Below are 27,260 nucleotides of genomic sequence, written 5' to 3'. Positions count from 1 at the left end.
ATAACAAATTTTGATTCTCTTCTGTGGTATTCTCTTTGAAAAGTTTTCGAGTAAAATTGTGTCTGTCATTCAGTGTTTTTATTTGCTAGTTGATTTTCGTGCAAAATCAATTAAAGACGAGAGACTGTTTTATTCTGGAGATGACGAGGCTATTATCTGTTTGCACAGTCGAAAGCAGAGTCGCGAAACGTCTTAAAGAGAGTGTATTACGTGACTCAGTCGTATATTAAGTTCGTTTCTATTCCACTACTATTATGTTTGTTGTTGTTGTTTTAATCTTTGCGTGATATAGTTTGCCGAAATTGATTGAGGCGTGGGTTAAAGACTGAAGTGCAACAACATTATCACGAGGTTAACAATATTTTAAATGTGTGTTCATCCATTGAAGATCTTGACCCTACAAATATTTATTTTAGTTAGACCATTGGCAAATAAAATTGTGTTTGTTCTTCGAAATATTATTAAAAGTAATTAAGAAGGATCTCATATTTTTAGTCCTAAAATGTGGTACTTTTTTGCTTTTTTATCATTATCGATTGGTCGTGAGAAGATTCAAAATCTCCCTTTCTCTAAAAGAAATATGGATTGATATTTTGATAATAGTGAACTCCAATGATTATAATTATTAGCTAGATTGTCACGAGAGTTTAGGGTTCTATTATCTTCAATACAAAAAGTCAAATTTATGATTGTTAGATTAATTTACATATACCTTCCCTAACTAAGTAAACAAGTATGGTTGTTTTAGATCTATTATTTTTAAAATATGGTTTCAGTTCATTTACTATCAAATATATAATTTATTAAAAACACTTTGTTGAATAGAAAATTTTTAGACTACTCACAAATTATCACATCATTTACTAAATTAATGATGAAAAGTACAAATAAGTAAATTTGGGACTAATTAAAATAATTGATATGTGTCCCAACTTAAAATTGAAAACATAAATTAGTTATGTCGCATGTTTTCATCATAACTGTTGGATTAAATTAAGCTTAATTGAGCTCAAATGCTAAATATGGTCCAAATCCATGTGGTTGAGTCAATGGGTCTAGTCCATGGACCAACCAAGACTCATTGACTCAACAACGCTCAAGCCCATAAAGCCTACCAGATAACTCTATAAATAGAGGAGTTCTTCTCATTTGTAAGAGTTGGAAATGTTTTACTCCAGAAGGTCTAGAGAGAATTCTCCCAAGACCTAAAAAACTCTCTAACTCCTCAAGTCAACCATCCTTGAAGATTGAAGCTCCTTTAAGATACAAGCTTTCTTCCAAGACTCCAATTTCTACAAGCTTTACAAGACTTCAACTTTCCTCGAAGATTGAACCTTCTTTGAAGATACAAAATTTCTTCCAAGACTCCAACTTCAAGAACATCACTTGCTCCGCTTCCTCAAATCAAACATAAGCATCCAATCGAGAGAGAATCAGAGGATCAAATTCTATAGATCGAACCACATCGCATCAAATCAACAAAAATAAAACATCAACTCAAGTTCAACTCCACGAATCAAATTTCTCCAGAAATTTCATGTGAACAAATTGGCACGTCCAGTGGGACATCTCTACCTCTCATCTCTCTCTTATCATCTAGATCTACAAGCAAACCAATGGCATCAAAGAAAGTTGCATCCAAATCTTCAGTTGCAAGCGACACTTACACGGGATTTGTCACCCGTAGTCATTCTAAGGGAATCTTCCAAGAGCAGGATCAAGGTTCCGCCATCGCATAGAGCATCCTTAAGCAATTGATGGAATTTCCTAAAGCTGGGATTGTAATCAAGAAAAATCCTCTATACAATTATTCTGATTTTGCCTCTAGTAGGTCAAAGAAAGAAGCACACCTTGATGTGATGTCTGTCATAATGGATGATGTAATGGTCGAGGCCACCATGGTAGAGATGGAGAGAAAAATTAATCTTATGATGAAGGTTGTTGATGCAGACTCGTGAAGCTGCTGAATCGAGTCAAACTCCTATTGTTAAAGCTGGTGACAAAAGGAAGAACGTGGTGCAAGAAAATCAGCCACAACAACAATCAACTTTTGTGGCTTCTCTCTCAATTCAACAACTACAAGATATGATCACAAAATTCATCAGAGCTCAGTATGAAGGTTTGTCTCAAATTTCTTTCATGTACTATAAGTCATACACCAAAATAATTGCCAACTTGAGAATGTTGTTTGGGTACCAGTCTCCAAAATTTCAGCAGTTTGATGAAAAGGGCAATCTGAAACAACACATTTCTCACTTTGTCGAAACATGCAAGAATGTAGGATTAAAAGATCAACTAGTCGGACAGTTTGTTGGAAGCTTGAAAGGAAATGTTTTTGAATGGTATATTGAATTGGAGCTAGAAAGCATTGGCCGTTGAGAACTATAGGAGAGGAAATAAAGCTCAAAAGAATAAAAAAAGAAGACCCAGAAGCTTAAGCTCGTACAGGAGGAAGACATGGATTTCTCTCGACCTCAGTGCTTAGTAACCTTGGCAGACTTTCTTCCAAAAAGCTTCCTTTGTGATCATTAGGATGAAGACTCAAAAGTCGTTGCATGTCATGCTATCATCACAACAGAGGAAGAAATAATCCCTCCAAGATCACTGGAAGAGGAGGGAGTGTCAAAAGACCTTTCAAGGTTCAATGCGGAGGATCTATTATCACTTCCTAAAGAAACCAAAACAATCTCTATTGATGCATTGCTAAATTCAAGAGCATCAAGTTTGAGTACTCAGACTACAACATATGAGAGTGCTTCTTATTGTATGTCTATAGACTTTTCAGATGATAATTTGTTGTTGGGATCTAAACTTCATAGTAGACCCTTATATGTTTCTGGATACGTTTAAGAACAGAGAGTCGATCGAATTCTCTTCGATAATGGATCAGTTGTCAACATAATGTCGAAGTCGACTATGAGGCAATTAGGCATCTTGATGAACGAGTTTCCAGATAACAAGCTGGTAATTCAAGGTTTTAACCAGGGCAGCCAAAGAGCAATAGGCATGATACGGTTAGAACTCACAATTGGCAACCTAACGGCCAGTGATTTGTTTCATGTCATAGACTGAAGGACCACTTACAAGTTGTTACTAGTTCATCATTGTATTCATGGAAACAGAGTAGTAACTTCAACACTACATTAGTGCTTCAAATTTTATCAAGATGGTATGAAGAAGGTTGAAGTCGACTCTAATTCGTTCTCAAAGGTTGAGTCTCACTTTGCAGATGCAAATTTTTATTCAAAGAATGATAATATCTTAGAAGCTTTATCTGCAGAAACCCCTCTTATAAAATGAGAAGATAATTCATAGCTGAAATCACTTGCAACCATAGAACCACATGAAAGTGCAAAAACCTTTAACTCTGGAAAGGGTAAAGCATACACTAGGAGCACAAAGAGTATAATCTTGAAGGATGAAAAGGCTGCAAACCCATCAATTTTGCGTTACATTCCTCTGTCGAGGCACAAGAAAGGTGAATCACGATTCGTGAAGTCTCCAAACAGTTCGAAGGTTGGTGACACTGAAGTCTTAAAATAAAGCTTCGCTACACCACTAACTAAGATAATGAAGCTGAGGTAAACAGAGAGAGTCGATGCATATAACTAGAAAGGGGAAGGAAAGAGTGGTTGACAACAATCATATTACTATAGAGGAGGTTGACAGTACTGATGAAAAAGAAGGCGATAATCAGATAACCTTAGCATTTATTGCACGCCCCCTAGTATTTGAAAGACTACGCATGAGAGAGGCAAAAAGAAAAAGTCACCAGTCAACACCGAGCCTTGAGCGACGTTCAATCTTTCGAAGGCTAACTATGACTTCTATAAAGGAGAAAAGCACATATCAGGCCTTGACAGCTACAAAACCATCAGCCTTTGGAAGGTTAGGTGTGTCTAAAAAGAAAAAGGTACAAACACCCCATACTCCAATTTTTAATTGTCTTGGAGATGGAGGCTCACATGTCAACATTGGTTCCAACATAAATACAAAGAAGAAGGAAACAACATCTCATGTATCAGTTTAGCGTCGAATTAAGCATACAAACGTTGAGAATTGTTGTAGTAAGGATTTCCTTGCGAGACAAAAGGAGAGGAAGAAATTCATAGCAATGTTCCTTCTCGAATGAAAAGAAAAACATTTCTTACTCTCAATACAAGTCAAGGTTCGTTGAAGGTAAAAAGACATAATGTTATACTAACAAATCCTGAAAAATAAGGGTTAGAACAAGGGGAAGGTGAAACTTCATGTCATCACATCACCATTGTTGAGGAATTAGAGACTAAAACTCATGAAGAAGACGCATAAGATGTCCGACAGAGTTTAGAGAATGGTGGCCAATCTACTGTAGATGAGCTAAAAGGGTGAACCTTGGTACAATAGAGGAACCATGCCCGACTTTCATTAGAGCATCCCTCTCTAACGAGGAGGAGGATAAATACATGAGTTTGCTCACCGAATACAGGGACATCTTTGCTTGGTCATACAAGGAAATGTTGGGACTTGATTCAAAAGTAGTTGTCCATCATCTTGTAATTAAACTAGGGTATCGGTCGATTAAACAAGCACAACGACATTTTCAAGTGGAGCTTATTCCTCAAATCGAGGTGGAAGACAACAAGTGTTGGGATTTATGTCCTAAGCTCATAGATTGTAAATATAATTCATTGATCATTATTAATAAAGTGTTATTATTGTAATAATTGTTTGATTAAGGTTGTCTAAGGTTGGAGGTACTTAAGTTGACGGTTTACGGAACACCTCCTACCCAGGAACTGAGCCAGAATGGGTGTTGAATTAATCTTATTTCTATTAGCATAAGATGCCACTAGGTAAATTAAATGGTTTAATACACCTAGAACCTCTAAGAGTGAATAAGATTTAAGGTTATAAGGGAACTCCACCGGTAAAGTTCTGTCTAAGGCTGTGGGTACTTAAGTTGACGGTTTATGGAACACCTCTTACCTGGGAACTAACCCGTAACCTGCATTGAAATTAACCTTACTCCTATTAAAAACGAGATATCACTATGTAAATTAAATAGTTTAAGTGTACCTAGAAACTTTATAGTAAAGTTTTATTATAAGAGTTATAATAAAAATAGACTTAGATAAATTCATTTAGCCATAATTTAGCTAAGTACAACAAACCCTAAATTAATAGAACATTTTAGTGGGAGAAAAATGGTATATATGATATATCAATTTTTAGCTCTCAAGTCTCTAAGAGTTCACACGTGAGATTCATACTCGACTTTGTGTTGTCTTGGGAGCGGCCTCCCCTCAAAGAGTGTTTGTATGGGTCAATAACAAGGTGAATAGGGGAAATGTTCATAGTAACTGGGAGAAGGACGCGTGTCAACATATCCTACGGTCTCTCCATTAGGTTGCACCGTGATTTTTCTATGATTCGTCTCCATATCGTTTTAGTGTGACCATCCCTTCGAAGGGTCTGATTGTAGAATTCAGAACAACGCAAATTCCAGAAATGGATAGGGTTTCTTAGGTTAATCTTCAACAGTTGTCTTTCCTTTCGGTAGCCCTGTTAAAGCGTACCTCTGGGATCTGAAAATGGTAGGGTCACACTTATGGAATGAATTAAGTTAGTTAATGAATCCTTAACTGAACAACGGTAGATAAAAACTATAGGAATATGAGTTATTCTGGTATTAATTATTACTTGAGATTGTCTCAATTCAGGAGAGGAGTAGTTGATCACCCTTTGATGGTTGTTGCTCTAAACTTCTGAAGTATCATTGCAAAAACCAAATCATTTGTTTGATTAGGGTTCTTTGATTGCTTGTTTTTGCTGAATTGGTTGGATTATTTTAATGGGTTAAGACAAAGATAACTAATACGGTCAATTGATTATTTCAACATGTCTTTTTCAATTATTCAGCTGCTGAAAATAAAAATTTAATCGATAAAAATTATGCGACGTGGAAGTCAAATCTGAATAAGATTCTGGTTAATAATGATCTATGCTTTGTTTTAATGGAGTAATGTCCTCCTTTCCCTCCTCGAAATGCATCTCAAAATGTCAAAGATGCATATAACCGTTGGACAAAGGCCAATGACAAGGCCCGCATCTATCTCTTTTCCAGTATGTTTGACATACTAAGTAAGAAACCCGAGACCATGGTCATTGCATGTTAGATCATGGACTCCCTCCAAGAGATGTTTAAGAAGAATTAAAAAAAAAAAGGTAAATATGATTTACTTGTCTTAGAAAGATGTTTACTAACCATGTTTGCTCTTCTTTAAAGGAAATTAGTTCCTTTAAGCAACTCGAGGAGGGTGAGATGACTCTCAAGGTTGGAACGGGAGATGTCATTTCAGCTCGTGCAGTGGGAGATGTTAAGTTGTCTTTCAGAAATAGATTCTTGTTTTTAGAAAACTTGAACATAATTATGAAGATTAATAGGAACTTAATTTCTATTTTTTTGCTTATTGAACAATTGTACTCGGTTATTTTTTTCTTTAAGTGAACTGTTCATTTTAAAGAATAGTGTACATACTTGTTCGGCTAAGCTTAAAAAACAACTTGTATGTATTAAGACATAATGAAGAGAAAACGTTTTTAAATCATGAGATGTTCAAAAATGCTAATACTCAAAATAAAAGGCAAATAATTTCTTCAAATAACAATACCTATTTTTGGCATTTAAAATTAGGTCACATTAATTTCGATAAGATCGGGAGATTGGTAAAGAATGAACTTCTAATTGAGTTAGAAGATGATTTGTCACCTTCATGTGAATCTTAAGTAAAAAAATGATTTAAAAAAAAGACTAAAAGATCTTTTATTGAAAAAGGTTATATAGCCAAAGAGCCCCTAGAATTTATACATTCAAACCTTTGTAGTCCGATGAATGTAAAAGCTAGAGGAGGTTTTGAATACTTCATTTTTTTATAGATGATTATTCAAGGTATGGTTATTTATACTTAAATGGGACATAAGACTGAAGCTCTTGAAAAGTTCAAGGAGTATAAAGCTGAAGTTGAAAACCAATTAAGTAAAAAGATTAAAATACTTGGATATGATTGAGGTAGAGAGTGCATGGACTTGAGATTCTAGGACTATATGATAAAACATGAAATCTAATCCCAACTCTCAGCACATGATACACCTCAACAAAATGGTGTATCAAAAGGAGAAATAGAACCTTGTTAGACATGGTTCAATGATGAGCTATGCTCAATTGCCTAACTTGTTTTGGGGTATGCAATAGAGACTGCAATTATTTGATTTGTTGATTACCCTAAACAAACGAGAGGTGGTCTATTCTTCGATCCAAAATAAAACAGAGTGTTTGTATCGAAAAATGCTACTTTCTTGGAGGAAGACCACATGAGAGATCATTAACCACAAAGCAAATTAGTATTAAGTGAAGCTATTGATGAATCAACAAGGGTTGTTGATGAAGTTCGTCCCTCATCAAGAGTTAAAGAAACCAACACATCATGTCAGTCTATTCTTTCTCAATCGTTGAGAATGCCTTGATAGAGTGGGAGGATTGTATCACAACCTAACCGTTACCTGGGTTTAACTGAAACTCAGGTTGTCATACCAGATGAGGACATTGAGGAACCATTATCCTATAAACAGGCAATCAATGATATAGACAAGGACCAATGAGTCAAAGCCATGAACCTTGAAATTGAGTCTATGAACTTCAACTCAGTGTGGGAGCTTGTAGATCTACCTGAAGGGGTGAAACCTATAAGGTACAAGTGAATCTATAAGAGAAAGAGAGATTCAGTTGGGAAGGTACAGACCTTGACAGCTAGACTTGTAGCAAAAGAGTATACCCAAAGGGAAGGGGCTGACTATGAGGAAACTTTTTCCCATGTTGCTATGTTAAAGTCTATAAGGATTTTCTTGTCCATAGCTAGTTTTTATGATGATGAAATATGTCAAGTGGATGTTAAGACTGCTTTTCTAAATGGCAATCTTGAATAGAGTATCTTTATGTCTTAGCCCGAGGGGTTCATAATCTATGGTTAGGAGCAAAAAGTTTGCAAGCTGAATCGATCCATTTATGGGTTGAAACAAGCATCTAGATCTTGGAACATTAGATTTGATACGGTGATCAAATCTTATGATTTTGACCAAAACGTTGATGAACCTTGTGTATAGAAGAAAATCAACAAAGGTAAAGTAGCTTTCTTAGTACTTTATGTGGACGATATTCGTCTCATTAGGAATGATATAGTACATGAGTTCGATTTAAATTTAAAATAAGGGTTGGAATATGGCCAATTCAAGGTTCAAAGTTTTATCCGCAATTTAATTTTATTTTAGGATAAAAAAAATTTAATATGATGTTTTTTTTAAAGTAAAATTTAGAACATAACCAAAATTTTAATTTGAAATAAGGATAAGGTTTCTACCGTACTTGAATTTGTCTTGAGGATGCATAAGAATTTGGAATGACCAATTCTAATTTGAGATAAAAATTAGGCCCTCAATCTTGAGGTAAAGTTGGATTTATGACTTCGATTTATGTCATATATGCAAGTTAATTTGACTTGAATTTTGAACCCAAATTTTAATTTTAAATTGGGAATACCTTTTTTCTTAAAATGTTTACATATTTAAATATTTTAAGTATCTAAAAAAAAATTGAGATTTATTCCAAAAACAAAATAATTTAAAAATAAAATAATATAATTGGATTATCTTTTCTATATATATATTTAAAATCCTATTCCTTTTAGGAATTGGGTTTGTTTTTTTTTTTTTAAATGATTAAATATCATTTTTAATCCTTTTAGGAATATGATTTGTTGGTTTTATAAATAGACTCACACCTTAATCCTTTAATCTTCATTCAGCAACAGAAAGGTATAGAAAATTTTTCTCCTCCCTTTCTCTTTTTCTCTCTTTTTTTTTATTTTTTTTTTGTAAACGTTTACACGAACGATTTTGCCGTTAGCGATTCAACTTCTTCTCGGGGATGATCGGGCTTTTGCCGTCAGATCCACCGCCTTAGTAGAAGTGATTGGGCTTCTTCGTCGTTGGGCATCTTCATCGTCGGGCTTCTTCGTCGTTAGTGATTCAACTTCTTCTAGGGGACAATCGGGCTTTTTTCATCAGATCCACCGCTCTAATAGAAGCAATCAGGCTTCTTCATCGTCAGCAATCTAACTTCTTCTAGGGGATGATCGAGTTTTTGCCATCAAATTCACCTTTCTAGTAGAAGCAATTGGGCTTCTCTGTTGTCGAGCTTCTTTTCCTTTAGCGATCCAACTTCTTCTAGAGGACGATCAGACTTTTACCGTCAGATCCACCTCCCTAGTAGAACCAATCGGGTTCTTTACCGTCAGCGATCCAACTTCTTTTAAGGGACGATCAGTCTTTTTTCGTTAGATCCACCTCCCTAATAGGGGCGATCGAGTATCTCGGTTCTACTTCGCTGTCAGCGATTGAGCTTCTTCGTTCTTTTTTTTCTTTCTTCTTCGTTCTTTTTTGTTTTCTTCTTCTTTTTCTTTCTTTTTTTTCTTCTTCTTCTTCTTCTTTCTTTTTTTTCTTCTTCTTCTTCTTTCTTTTTTTTTCTTCTACTTCTTCTTTCTTTTTTTTCTTAATTATTAAAAACCCTTTTTTTTTCCAGGAACTCTACTTTTCACCATGGCGCTTCACTGAGTATTCTGATTCGACCAAAATGTGTTTAATTATCTTAAAGGACGAAAATCAATCTTTAGAGAGTGGGGTCATTCTCCCTGTGAGAGAATGAACATTTGAGAATATTACGGACTCCCAAATACCCAAGGACAATTTTATTTTTTGCCTAAAAAGTCTAAGGAACAGTTCGTAAACCCAAATTCATCTTTAACATCTTGGTTTCTGGAATCCTCAATTCACAACAAGCCTCCAAATGAGAATCCAAAATCAACGTTGGGTCGTGGAATTATAAGCCACCCAAAAATTTGTTGGGGCAATGTGCTCAAATTCCATGGAGAATTTTACTATCTTTCTCATTATTGGGAATGGTTAGAGCTCGTCGTTGCTAGAAATACGGCGATACTCAAGCGAGCTTTCCTATTTAATTTTGTGATGGCTTTCCTGTACACATATGATTGCAATAGTGACATCGTTCGGGCTTTCTATAAGGCATGGTGTCCTTCAACAAACACTCTTCACACCTCAGTTGGTGAGATGTCCATCTCCTTATAGGACTTATGGATGCTAGGAGGACTCCCTATTAAAAGTAGATTTTATGAAGAAAGCATTCCTTGCCACCAAGACTTATTAGGATCACCTGACGCATGTCCAAGAAGTTGTGAGCATTTATTTGCAGCCTATTATCACATTGTCTCTAACTGCATGGATCACTCTCAAATCCCTGTAAGCGAATGGATCTCTTTCTGAGTTACACGATCTTAGGTAAAGTATTCAAAGCCGCTACCTCAAAAGCCAAAACAAACTGCTCGCCCTCGCTCAACTCATAATCAAGATGGAATTCCCATAAAACGTTTTGACTAGTATGAAGCTGAACTCAGTGTGTTCCTTGACTTAAGCGTCACAGATGATCATAGGGAGAAAAGCTATCTAGCGGCATTTCTCTCTTGTTGGCTCTGTGTGTTTGTGTTCCCTTACAGGTAACTTTCCCTTCGTTTGGATGTCTTTAAAGTTGCTAGCCTCAGGACGGAAGGCTACACTGTTAGTCTTGCCATCCCTATTTTAGCTATTATTTATAGCGGCCTACGCCAGATTCATGATTCTACTTCATCACTTGGTCATTCCAATGTCTGTTTTCCTCTTCACTATGTCCATGGGTGGCTTGCTCTTTACTTCAGCACTCATTATAAAGCCCATAGGAGTCTTAAGGGCCCTCACATGGTTGAATTTTCTGGTGAAGGTGGGGCAAAATATTATACTAATAATCTTGAGGCTCAAACACATATCCACAAGGGAAAGTATGTGTCATTGCATGCGTGTCTTCTAACAAAGAATAAAGGCGAACTCTTAACGGATGATGGAGAGTTAATTAATTGGAATGCTTCATTTTTTATAAGTATTCGCTCTTGTTTTCTATCCTCGTAATGTTGATCCTTCACAGTTCTTAAACCTTATAATCCTTGTCGCTTTAGCCGAAAATTTTAGTTTTATCAAGACGTACCATATGACTTAGGCAAAAAAATTCTCGAAGTCGATTTTGCCAATGTACGATATTGTTGGATAATTTTCATTCGTGAGAACACACTTTTCCAAGTATATCTTTATGTGTCTGCCCTTAACCCGAACACACATATTACTTCTCATTATAAGGTCTGGTGACTTGCAAAACACGATGATTACCTCCAAGAAGAAGTATAACATTTGATAGATCGTCTCACTCCCCCTCACATCAAATCCAAAACCACCAAAAAAATTGAGATTAATTTTGGTAGTGGAAGTCAAAAGATATGCTCCAATGAAACTGAGGAACGAGTTGTGGAGAAAATTGAGGAAGGGACAAAATGCTTGGTGAATAATTCGTCTCCTTCTACACGATTTAAACTTCCTATTAAAGGTGGTACTGACGATGTGGATAAGGACAACCGCTTATTGATAGATGTCAAGCGTCCTTCTGAGCGTACTGAAGACAATCAAAGCAGCCATGATGATCGCCATTGGAAGAGACCCAAGAAGTCCAACAAACGGTCAATTGATGATGAAGAGTCTCATATTAAGGTCCCAGATGGTGCACAATTTTTTGATGTCCCCTCCCCCATGGTTTCTTTTCGTCTCCCTTTTTATTTATTTATTTATTATATTTTCTCTCCTTTACTCCTATTCTTATTTCTTGTTGTTAATATTATTTTGCAGTCCTCTTTAGGTGATAATGAGCACATCGAAGGAACCTTAAAGTCGATGGCAAATCTAGAAGGCTATAACGTTGTACTTACTTATAGTGAGAACCTTAAGACACCTATAGGTGCAACTATTTGGTCTGCTCGTCCTCTTGTGATCAAGGGGTCCCCTCAACAAGTGGAAGGAACGAAGCCTATTGCATCTTCTAAGATTTCTCATTTTTGTGACGACAACTTAATTTCTGACCTCCAACGACAGACTGCCATAACATTGTGGGAAAACCTATGATAGAAGATCACTTGTATCCCATTTGAACGAGTAAGTAGTCTTGAACAAGAAATGCTTAAGATCTTTGATGCAATTGCTACTAGCGGCAGCAACAACCTTACCGTTTTGAGAGAGCTTGTGGATGGTTACTTCTAAGGTGTCAAGAACCATAATCAAATACATTACTCATTTTTGCTCCAATCAACTAAGGATGCTCAGTTAACAGAGGCAAAAGGTTTTGTGAAAACTCTACGAGTTGATGAGAATCATATATTGGCAGAGACCAGCACCGTCAAACACCGCCTTACACGACTGTCTGCCAAGGAGGCTAAACTAGAAGCAAAACTAAAGGTGGTGCGGACTGAGTCTGCTAAACTTTCTGGCATAATTTTTAAGAACGACATAGAGTTGAAGCGGAAGCAACATGAGATTTCAAAGACTTTGTGAGGAAATTGACAAACTCGAATGTGCCCTAATCGTTGGAGACGTTGATGTTAATATGCTATCAACATTCATGAATCTTTAGAAAGCACACTAGAGGAGCTGAAGAATCTTAAATGGACCCCATGATTCACTGCCTCCTCTTATTTATCTATTTTACTTATATTTTTTTGCAATAAGTTTATAATAAAAATTTCATTCTTTCATTGTTCGACTTCTCATCATTTTTTTTATTGAATGTAATTTGTCATTTTTTTTATTGGACTGAACTTAAAGTTTCCTTTAAGTTGCCTATGTACCCTTTATAATATACGGATCAAGTCATAACATAGTTCAACTTTTTTTTTTTTTTACATGACAAAATTAGGCATAAAACTTCTTAAGAAATTTACCGTTGATTGGGCCAACTCGTAGTTCGTCTTGATCAACGATCTTGTATGCGCCATTTGTATAAACTTCTTTAACAATGTAAGGTCTATCCCATTTATGTGTGAACTTATTTCCTGTATGCCTTGTTGTGATGATCGGTCTTCTTACAACAAGTACTAGATCATCGACTTGAAAGGAGCGAGGTTTAACGTGCTTATCAAAAACTTTGCACATTCTCGCTTGATAACATCCCAATGCTTGTTGAGCCTCCAATCGCTTTTTATCAAGTGCTTCTAACTCTTGAAGACGTAACTTCACATTATCTTCCGTAGTCAATCCCTCTTGTACTGCCATTTTTAGCGACGAAATTTCCCTTTCAAGAGGAAAAAAACCTCCACACCGTAAACAAGCGAATAAGGTGTAACCCCTGTAGGAGTGTAATGAGTAGTTCGATAAACCCATAATGCCTCACCAATCCTTCCTTGTCAATCCCTCTTTGACTTGGAGACAATTTTCTTAAAAAGATTGCACAACGTTTTGTTGAATGCTTCTGTCCATACGCAGTTGCGTTGTACATGGATGACTTGTATTGCTTGAACTTGAATTTTTCACATAACTTGTCTATCATGCTATTGGAGAACTTCCTTCCATTATCTGTGATGATTCGGTGCGACATACCATATCGATAGATGATGTGTGTTCGAATAAAGTCTACCACGTTCTCCTTCTTGGCTTCTCTCAAGGGAATGGCCTCAGCCCACCTTGAAAAATAGTTTGTTGCTGTCAGGGTATAAGAATGTCCTGCTGATGATTTTGGTGTAATGGGGCCAACCAGATCGAGTCCCCAAGCCTCGAACGACCAAGAAGCCACTGTTGGATGAAGTGGCTCTGGAGGTTGGTGTATGAAGTTTGCATGGTATTGACAAGCTTCACACTTCTTTACATAATCTATTGAGTCTTGGATCATCTTAGACCAGCAGTAGCCCATTCTGCTTAGCTAGAATTGAAGCTTTGGTCCTGATTGATGCACTCCACAAACACTTGCATGTACTTCCTTTAGAGCTTTTACCGACTCTTCCTTTCCAAGGCATCGAAGGAAGAGCCTTTCAAGAGAACGACATTATAAGGTTCCCTTGTAATAAATGAAGTGTGCAGCTCTTCTTCGTACCTTAGTTTTATGATGGGAATCCTTTGGAAGCTTTTCATGTTCAAGAAACTCTATGATGGGTTGACGCCAATCTTCTTCATCAATCAAATGGGATGTTTTCGCGTTCACTTCCTGACATTCAGACATAACTGGATGTATAATCCATTGTTGACAAGTGGTATGTTCAGAGTTACATCATTTGGCATCATCAAGGCAGTGGCTAAATTTGCCAATGCGTCCACCCTCTTATTTTCTACTCTAGGAACATGTTCTAACATCACAGTATCAAACCTTTACATCAATTTTCGAGCATAAGTGAAGTATGGCTTCAAGTGTTCATGTTTCACATCATACTAAAGCGAGAGTTGATTGATTATCAACTTTGAATCACCATAAATCTTTATGAATGATACTCTGATTTCTAATGCCATTTGAAGGCCAATTATCAAAGCCTGATATTCAGCCACATTGTTTAAACACAGTTCAACAAGTGCAAAGCTATAAGGCAACATATGCTTAGAAATGAGGACGATGCCTGCCCCCGTACCACTTCTTCGCGCTGCACCACCAAAATACATAGTCCAAGGTTCCATAACTTCCGTGAAGAAAACCTCATCGTCTGGCAGGTCTTCACATAACTTTCAATCCGAAGGAATTGGGTGGTCTGCTAAAAAATTTGCTAGCGCTTGTCCTTTTATCGTCTTTTGAGGAATATAGACAATGTCATATTGTTGGAGTAGAACCGCCCATTTGGCTAAGCATCCAGAGATGATTGGCCTAGACAGAACAAACTTTATAGTGTTTGCTTTTGCCACTAGATGAACAATGAAGGCTTGCATATAATGCCTCAACTTATCAATGGCAAAAAAAAGTGCGAGGCACATCTTCTCGATGGGAGAATAGTTAACTTCAGTCCCAATTATTGTTTTGCTTAGATATTAGAGAGCACACTCCTTTCTCTTTTCCTCCTCTTGTGCCAGTAATGCTCCTAAGGACCTTTCTTGTGCAGCAATGTACAATATTAATGGCTTGCCAGGTACTAGAGCTCCCAGCACTAGGGGAGTAAGCAAGTATTTCTTTATGCTATCAAAATCATTCTGACAAGCTTTATCCCACACAAAATTTTCTCTTTTTTTCATCAACTTTTGAAAAGGTTGACACCGACCTGCCAATCGTCCTTGGAGACTTCTTAAGTCATGCAAACTCTTAGGTTTTGGCATCTTCTGAAAGGCATCAATCTTGGACTAGTCTATTTCGATCCCTCGGTGCCTTACAATAAATCCAAGAAACTTTTCTGAAGTCACACCAAACGCACACTTGAGAGGGTTCATCGTTAGCTGATATTTTTGCAACGGTCAAACACAACTTTTAGATCATTCAAATGGTTTTATCGTCTCTTTAATTTGACTACAAGGTCATTAACATAACATTCAACATACGTATGCAACATATCATCAAACACTTTCTGCATGGCACGTTGAAAAGTAGCACTGACAATTTTAAATTGAAAGGGCATCACCTTGTAATAGTATATTCGCTTTAGAGTACTAAAAGCTGTCATTTCTTCATCTGAGAGGGCCATTCGTATTTGATTATATCCAGACGACCCATCCATAAATGACAATGGCTTGTGTCCAGTAGTTGCATCAACCATGATTTATGTGATGGGCGAGGGGAAATCATCTTTAGGGCACGCATTATTCAGGTCACGAAAGCCTACACAAACGCGAAGTTGTCTGTTCTTTTTTCTAACAGGGACAATGTTATTCATGTTGGGTATTTGACCTCGCGAATGAATCATGATTCAATCAACTTGTTGACTTCCACCTCTATTTAAGGGATAAGTTCTCCATGAAAACGTCGTTGTGCTTGTTTAATCGACCTATACCCTGGTTTAATTGCAAGATGATGAACTGCTACTTTTGGATCAACTCCTGGCATCTCCTTGTATGACCAAGCAAAGATGTCCCTGTATTCGGTGAGCAAAATTATGTATTTATCCTCCTTGTTAGAGAGCGATGCACTAATGAAAGTCGGGTGTGGTTCCTCTATTGTATCAAGTTTCACCTCTTTTAGCTCATCTATAGTAGATTAGCCACCATTCTCTAAACTTTGTGGGGTATTTTCTATGTCTTCTTCGTGAGTTTCAGTCTATGATTCCTCAATAATGGTGATGTGATGACATGAAGTTTCACCTTCCCCTTGTTCTGACTCTTCTTTTTCAGGATTTATTAGTATAACATTATGTCTTTTTACCTTCAACGAACCTTTACTTGTATTGAGAGTAACAAAGGGTTTTCTTTTCATTCGAGAAGAAACATTGCTATAAATTTCTCCCTCTCCTTTTTTCTCACAAGGAAACTCCTTACTACGAAAATTCTCGACGTCTATATGCTTAATTTGACGTCAAACTGACGCACGAGATGTTGGTTTCTTCTTCTTGTATCTATGTTGGAACCAGCATTGACATGTGAGCCTCCATCCCCGAGACGATTAAAAAATGGACCACGGGGTGCTTGTACAGTTCTCTTTTTCGACACACCTAGTCTTTCAAAGCCATCTTGTACTAGTTGTCGAGCCCTGACATGTGCTTTTCTCCTTTATGGAAGTTATAGTTAGCCTTCAAAAGACTGAACATCGCTCAAGGCTCGGTGCTGACTAAAGACTTTATCTTTCTACCTCTGTCACGCTTAGTCTTTTAAATACTAGGGGACGTGCAACAGGTGGTCTAATTTGATCAAATGTTAAGGTTTTTTTTATTATCGTCTTATTTTTCATTAGTACTGTCAACCTCCTCTATAGTTATATGATTGTTGTCAACCACTATTTCCTTCCCCTTTCTAGTGATATGGATCGACTCTGGCGACTTGTATCTGAGTCCTTTTCGAGATACGAGTATAGCATGTCCTTTCTGTAAAAGCTTCTTTTGAGTTGAGGAGAGCTCAAGTCAGTTATGAATTTTAAAGCTTTTAAACTCGGTGTGAGCTGTGAAGTCATAACCTGCTTTCACCATCAATTTGTAAGCCTTGGGGTCAAATTCGTCTTTTGTTCACCTTTGGGGAAAGTTTACTTCCATCCGATCTATCTTTACCTCATGCTTCGTTACTTTGGTTAGTGGTGTAGTGAAGCTTCTTTTAAGATTTCAATGTCACCAACCTTCAAACCAAAGGTGATTCCCCTTTCTTGCTCCTTGACAGAGGGACATAGCGCAAAACTGGTGGGTTTGCAGCATTTTCATCCTTCAAGAGCATACTCTTTGTGCTGCTAGTATATGCTTCACCATTTCTAGAGTTAAAGGTTCTCGCACTTTCATATGGTTCTGTGGTTGCAAATGATTTCAGCTATATGAATGATCTTCTCCTTTTATAAGAGGGGTTTCTGCAGGCAAAGCTTCTAAGATATTATCATTCTTCGAATAAAACTTTGCATCTGCGAAGTGAGACTCGACCTCTGAGATCAGATTAGAGTCGGCTTCAACCTTCTTTACACCATCATGATAAAATTTGAAGCATTTATGCGGTGTTGAAGTTACTACTCCGTTTCCATGAATCCAAGGACGACCTAGTAACAACTTGTAAGTGGTCCTTGAGTCTATGACATGCAACAATGCACTGGCCTTTAGGTCACCAATTGTGAGTTTTAACCGTATCATGCCTATTGCCTTTGACTGCCTTGGTTAAAACCTTGAATTACCAACTTGCTATTTGAGGCCTTGTCCATCAAGATGCCTAATTGCCACATAGTCGACTTCGGTATTATGTTGACAACTGATCCATTATCAATCAAAATGCGATCGACTCTCTGTTCTCGAACGTATCCAGAAACATACAAGGGTCTATTATGAAGTTTAGATCCCAACAACAAATCTAATCCTCATTTAAGAAGTTTATAGACATACAATAAGAAGCACTCTCATATGTCGTAGTAGAAGTACTCGAACTTGATGCTCTTGAATTTAGCAATGCATCAGTAAGGATGGTTTTGATAGAACTAAGTCATGCACAGCGGAAAAAGAATCGAATTTCTACCCTAATTGTCACAATTAACATGTAACCATAAACTAATCAAATTAGGGTTTTAGGAAATATTACCTTTGAAGCTTTCAAAAAGTTTGATATCTTCTTACCAATTCAAGCCGAGACCACCACTAGTACTCAACTGCTATCCTCTAGACAAAGAACCGGGTTGTGGGACCCAATTTTGGTGTAGAAAGTAATGGAGATAAAATGGGATTGGAAGGTTTCCTTTTTTTCTTTGGTTGAGGTGATGAAAATGATAAAAGAGGCAAAAGTCCTTCAACATTTGAAAACACCTCTATTTATAACCTAATTACATGAAAAAATGCATGCAATTCATTTGCCAAATCTCAACACCTAATGTTCCACTAACAATTAGTGGAACTTAGTGGGTTAGGTGTCTATATCTCATATAGCCACATATCCCACTAAGAGTTAGTGGGATTATCCAACAAAATGTTGGATTTTCCCACTAACTTAGTCCAAGGGTAAAATGATCATTAGATATTTTTAGTCAAACGTTAAACTTGAATATAAGGCCGGTCAAAGTTTGACTTTTCAAAGTAAAAAGTCAACATTTTGACTTTTTACTATTTTTGACCAATTCCATCAATTCCGAGCTTCTTACTATGAATCCGCATTCACACTTATAGTACGTAAAACATAAAGCTCTATTTCTAATTAGAAGACCGATGACTATATCACTATATTTGTTGGTTTCCATTTCTTTTCCCAATTCGAACAATTCGACTTATTTCATCACACTGTTCTAAGTTTAATCCATATGAGCTAGCAGAGGAACCTAATGGACCTATAGATCATGGGCTCCAACGATTCAAGATTAACTAGCTAAACTCTTTTAAACCGAGTTAATCAACATTCGTTAACTAACGGGTCATTCCACTAAAGTCCCGTAGTTGCACTCCCCTCACTATAGATATATTTGTGTCCATTTGATAAAACCATAATCAGTAAGTTAATCCTTCACAGGTTGCTCGTAACCTTGGCTGGGTCAAAATACCGTTTTACCCCCAAGATTACATCTTGCTCCTTAAGTCCCACTAATCCACTATTGAACAATTGGTTTAAGGTTCAACCTATAAACTTAATCCCTCTCGGGCCAATGAGAGGGTGGGGCCCCTTGTTCAAGACTTGGATTCAATGCTTAAGAGAACAACCTATCTACTAACCCTAAACCGGGTAGGAGTGAATTCCATCTTGTACCCTATGTTTCCAGCTATCCACCCGATCTTACCCCTGAAATGGGAGGCTTATTGGGCCAACGTTGATGAGCTGCCCTAACCTATGCAGATCTAAGGATAATCTCGTGTGAACAGGAGTTCATAGTTAACTCAGGATTAAGACTAAGTTACCTAGGTCATTAATAATTGAGATAGTTAGTTTTAAACAGTAAATGGTGTTATAACGTAAAAAAGACTAATTCATGGTTCAATCTTATGTAAACACTTTACATAGGATGCCCCCACTTTCATGTCTCTACATGAACGATTAGGATCACCTCGTTTGTACTACAAAGTGGGCCGCATCCATAGTTTCTCTAAATAAGGCGCCCAACCTTTATTTCATATACTATAGACTATTTAGGCTATATACTCGAACTTGATCCACGTTTATGTTTACACATAAAGTTCAAGTTTATTCAAAAAATGCCTTGGAACTTGATTTATTGGATTTAAGGTTATAATATTTAATTTCTCAATAACAACTTTATTGAACAGAATATGATTTACAAACTACGAGTTTTAGGACAAAAATTCCAACAGGTTTTGGTCTTTTAAGAAAGTGATAATAGATCCTCCACATTGAACCTTGAAGGTCTTTTGACACTCCCTCCTCTTCTAGTGATCTTGGAGGGATTATTTCTTCCTCCGTTGTGTTGATAGCATGACACGAAACAACTTCTAGATCTTCATCCTGATGATCACAAAGAAAGCTTTTTGGAAGGAAGTCTGCCAAGGTTACTAAGCGCTAAGGTCGAGAGACATCCATGTCTTCCTCCTATAGGAGCTTAAACTTCTGAGTCTTCTTCTTTTTTTATTTTTTTAGTCTAATTTCCTCTTCTATAGTTTTGGTAAGAGCGAGACTCTCTTTGGGTCGAAAACGACTCTTTTCTTCCGGTAGGTCACCACTATCAGCCCTTCATTGTCTACTTCGATTGGTCTTTTTCCTCCTTGAGGATCCTCATATGAGACTTCCTGAAAGAATTGGACAACTACAGGTTCAAAAATCCTGAAGTGGACCAAGCTTTCCTTTTGCTCACAAATTAATCTCGATGAAGGAGCCACAGACATTATCGTCACTGCAGCATGGTTTGTTTGAGCTACTATCTCCAAATCTAGCTCGATCCTTTTCTCACGAGCCAACCTTAGAATTAGCTCCTTCAGCATGAAACATTTCTCTATGGATGACTGATGACCCGATGATACTTGTAGTAATTGGGATCATCTACCTTTCATGCTTGCTCAGGTCGCTTACATTCTGGTAGTTGGATTTACTACTTCTCCAGAAGTTGCTCTAGCATGTTTGCGATATCTTAATTGAAAAGTGGATAAATTTTTTCCTGCCTTTCTTTTAAAGTCAGATGTCGCCTTTCGCTTTCATCATCCTTCTTCTCAGCTCTCACTTCCTTTCCTTTGGAGAACTTCTACAGGATCGTGTTTACAACCATAGATTCTTTCACGTTGCTCTTCACTATCTTTTCAGCACCCTTCATCTCTTTCTTGTCTTTCTTTACTTCAAGAACAGGCAAATATTTAGTTCCTCTACTGGCGATGCTCAACTCCATATCATGAGCTCGAGTTGTCAGTTCTTCAAATGTGCGGGGCTTTATTCTCTACAAAATGTAGAGGAGTCCCCAGTGCATGCCTTGGGTACACATTTCTACAACCGACAGTTTAGTGAGTTGATCTTTACAATCAAGACTTAGAGCTCTCCATCGATTGATGTAATCGATGACTGGTTCTCCCTTTATTTGTTTCGTATTTGTAAGCTTCATCATGCTTATAGTGCGCCTGGTGCTGTAGAAGCGGTTGAGGAACTCCTTTTTCAGTTGTTCCCGACTGTCAATGCTTTCTGGCTCCATATTAGTATACCATTCAAAAGCATTTCCTTTCAAGCTTCGAACAAACTGTCTGACTAGTTGATCTCCTGTTGATCCTACATTCTCGCATGTTTTGACGAAGTGAGAAACGTGTTGTTCCGGATTGCCCTTTCCATCAAACTGCTGGAATTTTGGAGGCTAGTATCCAAGCGGCGTTCTCAAGTTGTCAATTCTTTTGGTGTACGACTTAGAGTACATCAAAGAAGTCTACGATGGGCCTCCATACTGAGCTTTGATGGAGTTTGTGATTATATCTTGTAATTGTTGAACTAAGACATAAGCCACAAAAGTTGATTGTTGTTGTGCTTGATTTTCTTGCACCACGTTCTTTCCTTTGTCACCAGCTTTAACAACAAGAGTTTGACTCAATTCAACAGTTTCGCGAGTCTGCATATGCTCTTTTAAAGCTGCGATTTTGTGGTCTTGTTTATCAACAACCTTTATCAGGAGATTAATTTTTCTCTCCATCTCTGCCATGGCAACCTCGATTGTTATATCAGCCATCATGACAGACATCACATCAGGGTGTACTTCTTTCTTTGACCTGCTAGAGGCAGAATCAGAATCATTATATAAAGGATTTTCCTTGATGACAATCCCAAATTTAGGAGATTCCATCAATTGCTTAAGGTTGCTCTGTGCAATGGCAAAACCTCGATCTTGCTCTTGGACGATCCTTTTAGAACGACTACGGGTGACAAGTGTTATACATATTATCAATTGCTAGGTATATTATTATCACAGTGAACAGAAAAATCATACACAATTATAGATCTGAGCTAAACGAATTCACGTTGTCTCCTTAAGACAAATTTACTCACCCTGGTGCTTGAGAATTTAGAGTAATTGCCTTCCTGGATAAAACAAATCAACTTTCTTCTACGTGTAGCACCCCGTATAGAAGATCTACAAATGAAACCTTGTGAATCTACCGAACGTCAAGATTGTGGATATGCAGAGAAATTTGTTTTTTCAAGACAAATGATTTTTTCTCTGTCATTTTCTCTCAACCAAAATGACTTATTTATAAACTTTTTGTGGCCATTCAAAAATTCATGTCCTTTAGTTCATGAAATGATGCATCCACTCATGATGCATCCATTCATGAAGAAACATAACCATTTATTCCAACGTTTCATGAAATGATACATCCACTCATGATACATCCATTCATGAAGAATCATAACAATTTATTCCAACAATCCCCCCATAAATGGTAATTTGACAAATGGGAGAAAATAAGCGTTCGGTATTTTCCAATGGAGAACCTGCATGAGGATAAGTAGTATAAACTTTGAACTTTCCTTAGTGAAAATCAATCGAGTTTACTTGGTTAATCAATGAACATGATGTCTTGAACTGTCAACCGTTCTAGAGTAAACTAAAACAATAGATATCACACAGCTTCTCATTATAACAAAGTTTGTTCCCATGGTTGTGTTCGTTTTGGCCTTGAACACCGTCTGGTCTCATGAGTGTTTTAGAGAATGTTGCCTTAAAAATTCTCATAGAAGCGGCTCCTTCACACTCACATAGGTGATTCTTGTACAGAACATCGTATATCTTCTTTTGTTAATAAATATCACTAACAAAAATCATTAAAAGCATAAAGCTTACCCTAAAACTATACTGGCACTACCTCATCCTTCGTAAAATGGGAAAATCTTTTAATGCAGTGCTTGTTGTATTATTTAGAGATCGGTTTTCCCGTTGAACCTAGATCTTGGGATCTCCAGTCAACTAGGTTGGGTTGCCTCTCTGGATAACTTTATATTATAGGCTTTAATCCCATTCTTTTTTATGAATTTTCAACCAACTCCCTAGTTAGGCCTTTAGTAAGTGGATCCGCTATATTATCTTTTGACCTCAAAAAGTCAATTGTGATAATTCCACTAGAGAGTAGTTGCCTGATTGTATTATGTCTCCGTCGTATATGTCGAGACTTACCATTATACATAATATTTCGTGCCCTTCCAATAGCTGCCTAACTATCACTATATATACATATTGCAGGCACTGGTTTAGACCAATTGGGAATATCTTCCAAAAAATTTCGAAGCCATTCTGCTTCTTCTCCAGCCTTGTCTAAGGCTATAAATTCAGATTCCATTGTGGATCGTGCTATACATGTTTGTTTGGAAGATTTCCAAGAAACAGCCTCGCCTCCAAGGGTAAAAATGTAACCACCGGTGGATTTGGAGCCTTTAATGCTCGATATCCAATTGGCATCACTATAGCCTTCAAGTACAGCAGGATATCGAGTATAGTGTATTCCATAATTTTTAGTATGCTTTAAGTATCCCAAAACTCTCAAGATAGCTTTCCAATGATCATGACCTGGATTTCTTGTATAGCAACTTAACTTGCTTACCGCATACGCTATATCAGGACGTGTACAACTCATGATGTACATCAAATTACCAATGATGCGAGAGTATTCTAATTGTGCTATACTATCTCCATTATTTTTACTGAAATGGAGACTTCCATCAATTGGGGTCTTTGCAATCAGTATTTCATGTTTTGTATATTTCTTCAATATTTTATCAATATAATGTGATTGAGATAACACTAACCCTTGTGGGGTTCAATTTTGATCCCTAGAATAACATCTGCGACATCCATGTCTTTCATCTCAAATTTATTAGCCAACATTTGTTTGGTTTTCTTAATAATGTTGATATTGCTACCTATAATTAGCATATCATCAATATATAAGCACACAATGACATGGTCATGCTCATTGCTTTTGACATATACACATTTGTCACATTCATTGATTTTAAACCCATTGGCCATCATTACACTGTCAAGTTTTCCATGTCATTGTTTCGGTGCTTGTTTTAGTCCATAAAGAGACCTAATTAACTTGCAGACTTTCTTTTCTTAACCTAAAGAAACAAACCCTTCGGGTTGTTGCATGTAGATCTCTTCATCTAACTCATCGTTTAAAAATGTCGTCTTGACATCCATCTGATGTATCTCAAATCCATGCAAAGTTGATATTGCTATGAGCATGTGAATGGAAGTAATTCGAGTAACTGGTGAGTATGTATCAAAATAGTCAAGTCCTTCTTGTTGCTTGTAACCTTTAGCGACAAGTCTTGCTTTATATTTATCTATTGACCCATCGGTCTTCAATTTCCGTTTGAAAATCCACTTGCAACCAAGTGGTTTACTTCCTAATGGAAGATCAACTAGTTCCCAAGTATGGTTATGCATAATGGACTCAATTTCACTATTCACAGCCTCTTTCCAATATGGAGCTTCAGGAGAGGACATGGCCTCTTTAAATGTTTGAGGTTCGTTTTCTAACATATAAGTTAAATAATCAGGCCCAAATGATTTTGACATCCTCATCCTTTTACTTCGTCGGAGTTCCTCATTGTTTGTTAACTCAACATTTGATCTATTGTGAGATTCACTCGTTATAGCATCAAACGAACATTTTTGTAACCTTGCTTCACAAAACATTTTATGAGGAAAAATATTCTCAAAGAATGTTGCATTCCTTGATTTCATGATTGTATTAACATGTATATTTGAAATATCTGATTTATGAACTATAAATCGATATGCACAACTATTACTAGCATAACCAATGAATATGCAATCAACAGTTTTTGGTCCAATTTTAACCATTTTAAGTTTAGGCACGACAACCTTTGCTAGGCACCCCCATACTTTTAAGAATTTATATGAAGGTTTTCTTCCTTTCCATTTTTCATAAGGAATGTTTTGTGACTTCTTATGAGGAATTCTGTTTAATAAATAATTTGCTGTTAACAAAGCTTCTCTCCACAAATTTTGGGGTAAACCTGAACTTATAAGCATTGCGTTCATCATTTCCTTAAGTGTTCGGTTTTTGCGTTCAGCAATTCCATTGGATTGAGGTGAGTAAGGAGCAGTAGTTTGGTGAATAATGCCATGTTCTGAACAAAATTGTTCAAAAGGAGGACCATATTCGCCACCTCGATCACTTTTTATTGCCTTAATTTTTGTGCTAAGTTGATTTTCAACCTCTTTTTTATAAAGCTTAAACACTTCAATTGCCTCATCTTTGCTTTTTAGCAGATAAACATAACAATATTTTGTGCTATCATCGATAAAAGTAATAAAGTACTTTTTTCCACCTCTAGTTTGCACAAATTTCAAGTCACAAATATCACTATGAATTAACTCTAAAGGTTTGGTAATTCTATGAGTTGAATGAAAAGGTGCTTTAGTCATCTTTGATTCAACACACACCTCACATCGATGATTTGTGTCAAAAGTGAATTATGGAATCAAGTTCATATTAATTAGTCTTCGCAAAGAATTAAAATTAACATGTCCTAGTCTTCCATGTCAAACAAATGACTCAACAATATAAGCAAAAGTAGATACTTTATTAATAATACTTTGGGTACAACTGTGAGTACATTTAATTTAAATAGACCATCTCTCAAGTAACCCTTTCCAATGTACATCTCATTCTTGGAAAGTACAAACTTATTATATACAAATACCAACTTAAAGTCATTCTTACTAAGCAATGAACCAGAAACTAAGTTCTTGCGAATGTTAGGAACATAAAGCACATTGTTAAGAGTGAGTTCCTTGCCAGAGGTCATCTTAAGAATCACTTTGCCTTGTCTCTTAACCTTTGAAGTAGAGGAGTTACCCATAAATAGTTGTTCTCCACTAGAAACTGGCACATATGATGTGAACATATCCTTGTTGGCACAAATATGACGAGTAGCCCCAGTGTCTACCCACCACTCCTTGGAATTGCCCACCATGTTGCATTCTGAAATGACTGCACAAAGGTCAATATCTGCAACACCATCTGATACTTCATCAACTTCTGTGATATGAGCTTGGGCATGTTTTTTCTGAAGCTTCTTTGGTTTACGACAATCTTTTGATTGATGTCCCATTTTGTTGCAGTTGTAACACTTGCCATTGAACATTTTTGTGAATCATTGTTTTTTATTTGAACCTTCACCAGAAAACTTCCTTTTCTTGTTACTTTGTGGTCTATTTTCCACAATGTTGGCCTTGGGATCCATTGTACTATCTATAGTACACTTTTCCGCCTTTCTATTATTTTCTTCAATCCCAAGTCGGACCACAAGTTCCTCAAGGTTTATCTCTTTGTGTTTATGCTTGAGATAATTTTTGAAGTCCTTCCATGAGGGTGGCAATTTTTCAATTATTGATGCTACCTGAAAAGACTCACTCAAAGTCATATTCTCAGCATGTATATCATGTAGAATTACCTGGATTTCCTGAACCTGACTGAGTACAGTTTTGGAGTCCATCATTTTGTAAGGTAGAAACTTTCCAATGATAAATTTCTTTGCACCAGCAACTTCAGTTTTGTACTTCTTCTCAAATGAAGTCCATAGATTTTTGGCCGAATCAACACTACTATACACATTGTATAGTGTGTTATCTAACCCATTCAAAATGTAATTCTTGCAAAGATATTCTGCATGTTTCCATGCATCAATTGCAAGTTGCTTTTCTTTGTCAGATTCTCCCTCAGGTAAAATGGGAGCATCCTCGGTGAGAAACTTTGTCAAATTTAAAGTGGTGAGATAGAACAACATATTTTGTTGCCAACGTTTGAAATCAACACCACAAAATTTTTCTGGTTTCTCCCCATGGGCAACACCAGTTACAGGAGAATTAAAGTTTGTTGAAGTCATATCTTCAAAACAAATAAAGTTAAACAAATAATTAAAGATAAAATCTTACAGTTAATATACTTACTGTGATATTTGAAACAAAAAAAATAATTAAAATCAATCAAGTTAATTTTCTTAATGAGATACTTGAATAACCAAAAATATTTAACACATTCAAGTTAATAGGCTTACTGTGATAAAAAAGAAAATCTAAACAATATGTATATATAAAACAAACTAATTTGTATATGTGTGAAATATAAATTTGTCTTAAGATTGTTATACATATTATCAATTGCTAGGTATATTATTATCACAGTGAACAAAAAATCATACACAATTATAGATCTGAGCTCAACGAATTCACGTTGTCTCCTTAAGACAAATTTACTCATCCTAATGCTTGAGAATTTAGAGTAATTGCCTCC

The sequence above is a fragment of the Cucumis sativus genome, chromosome 1 (genome assembly GCF_000004075.3).
Source record: "Cucumis sativus cultivar 9930 chromosome 1, Cucumber_9930_V3, whole genome shotgun sequence".
NCBI classification, from domain to species: domain Eukaryota; kingdom Viridiplantae; phylum Streptophyta; class Magnoliopsida; order Cucurbitales; family Cucurbitaceae; genus Cucumis; species Cucumis sativus.
This window is presented reverse-complemented; position numbering follows the sequence as displayed.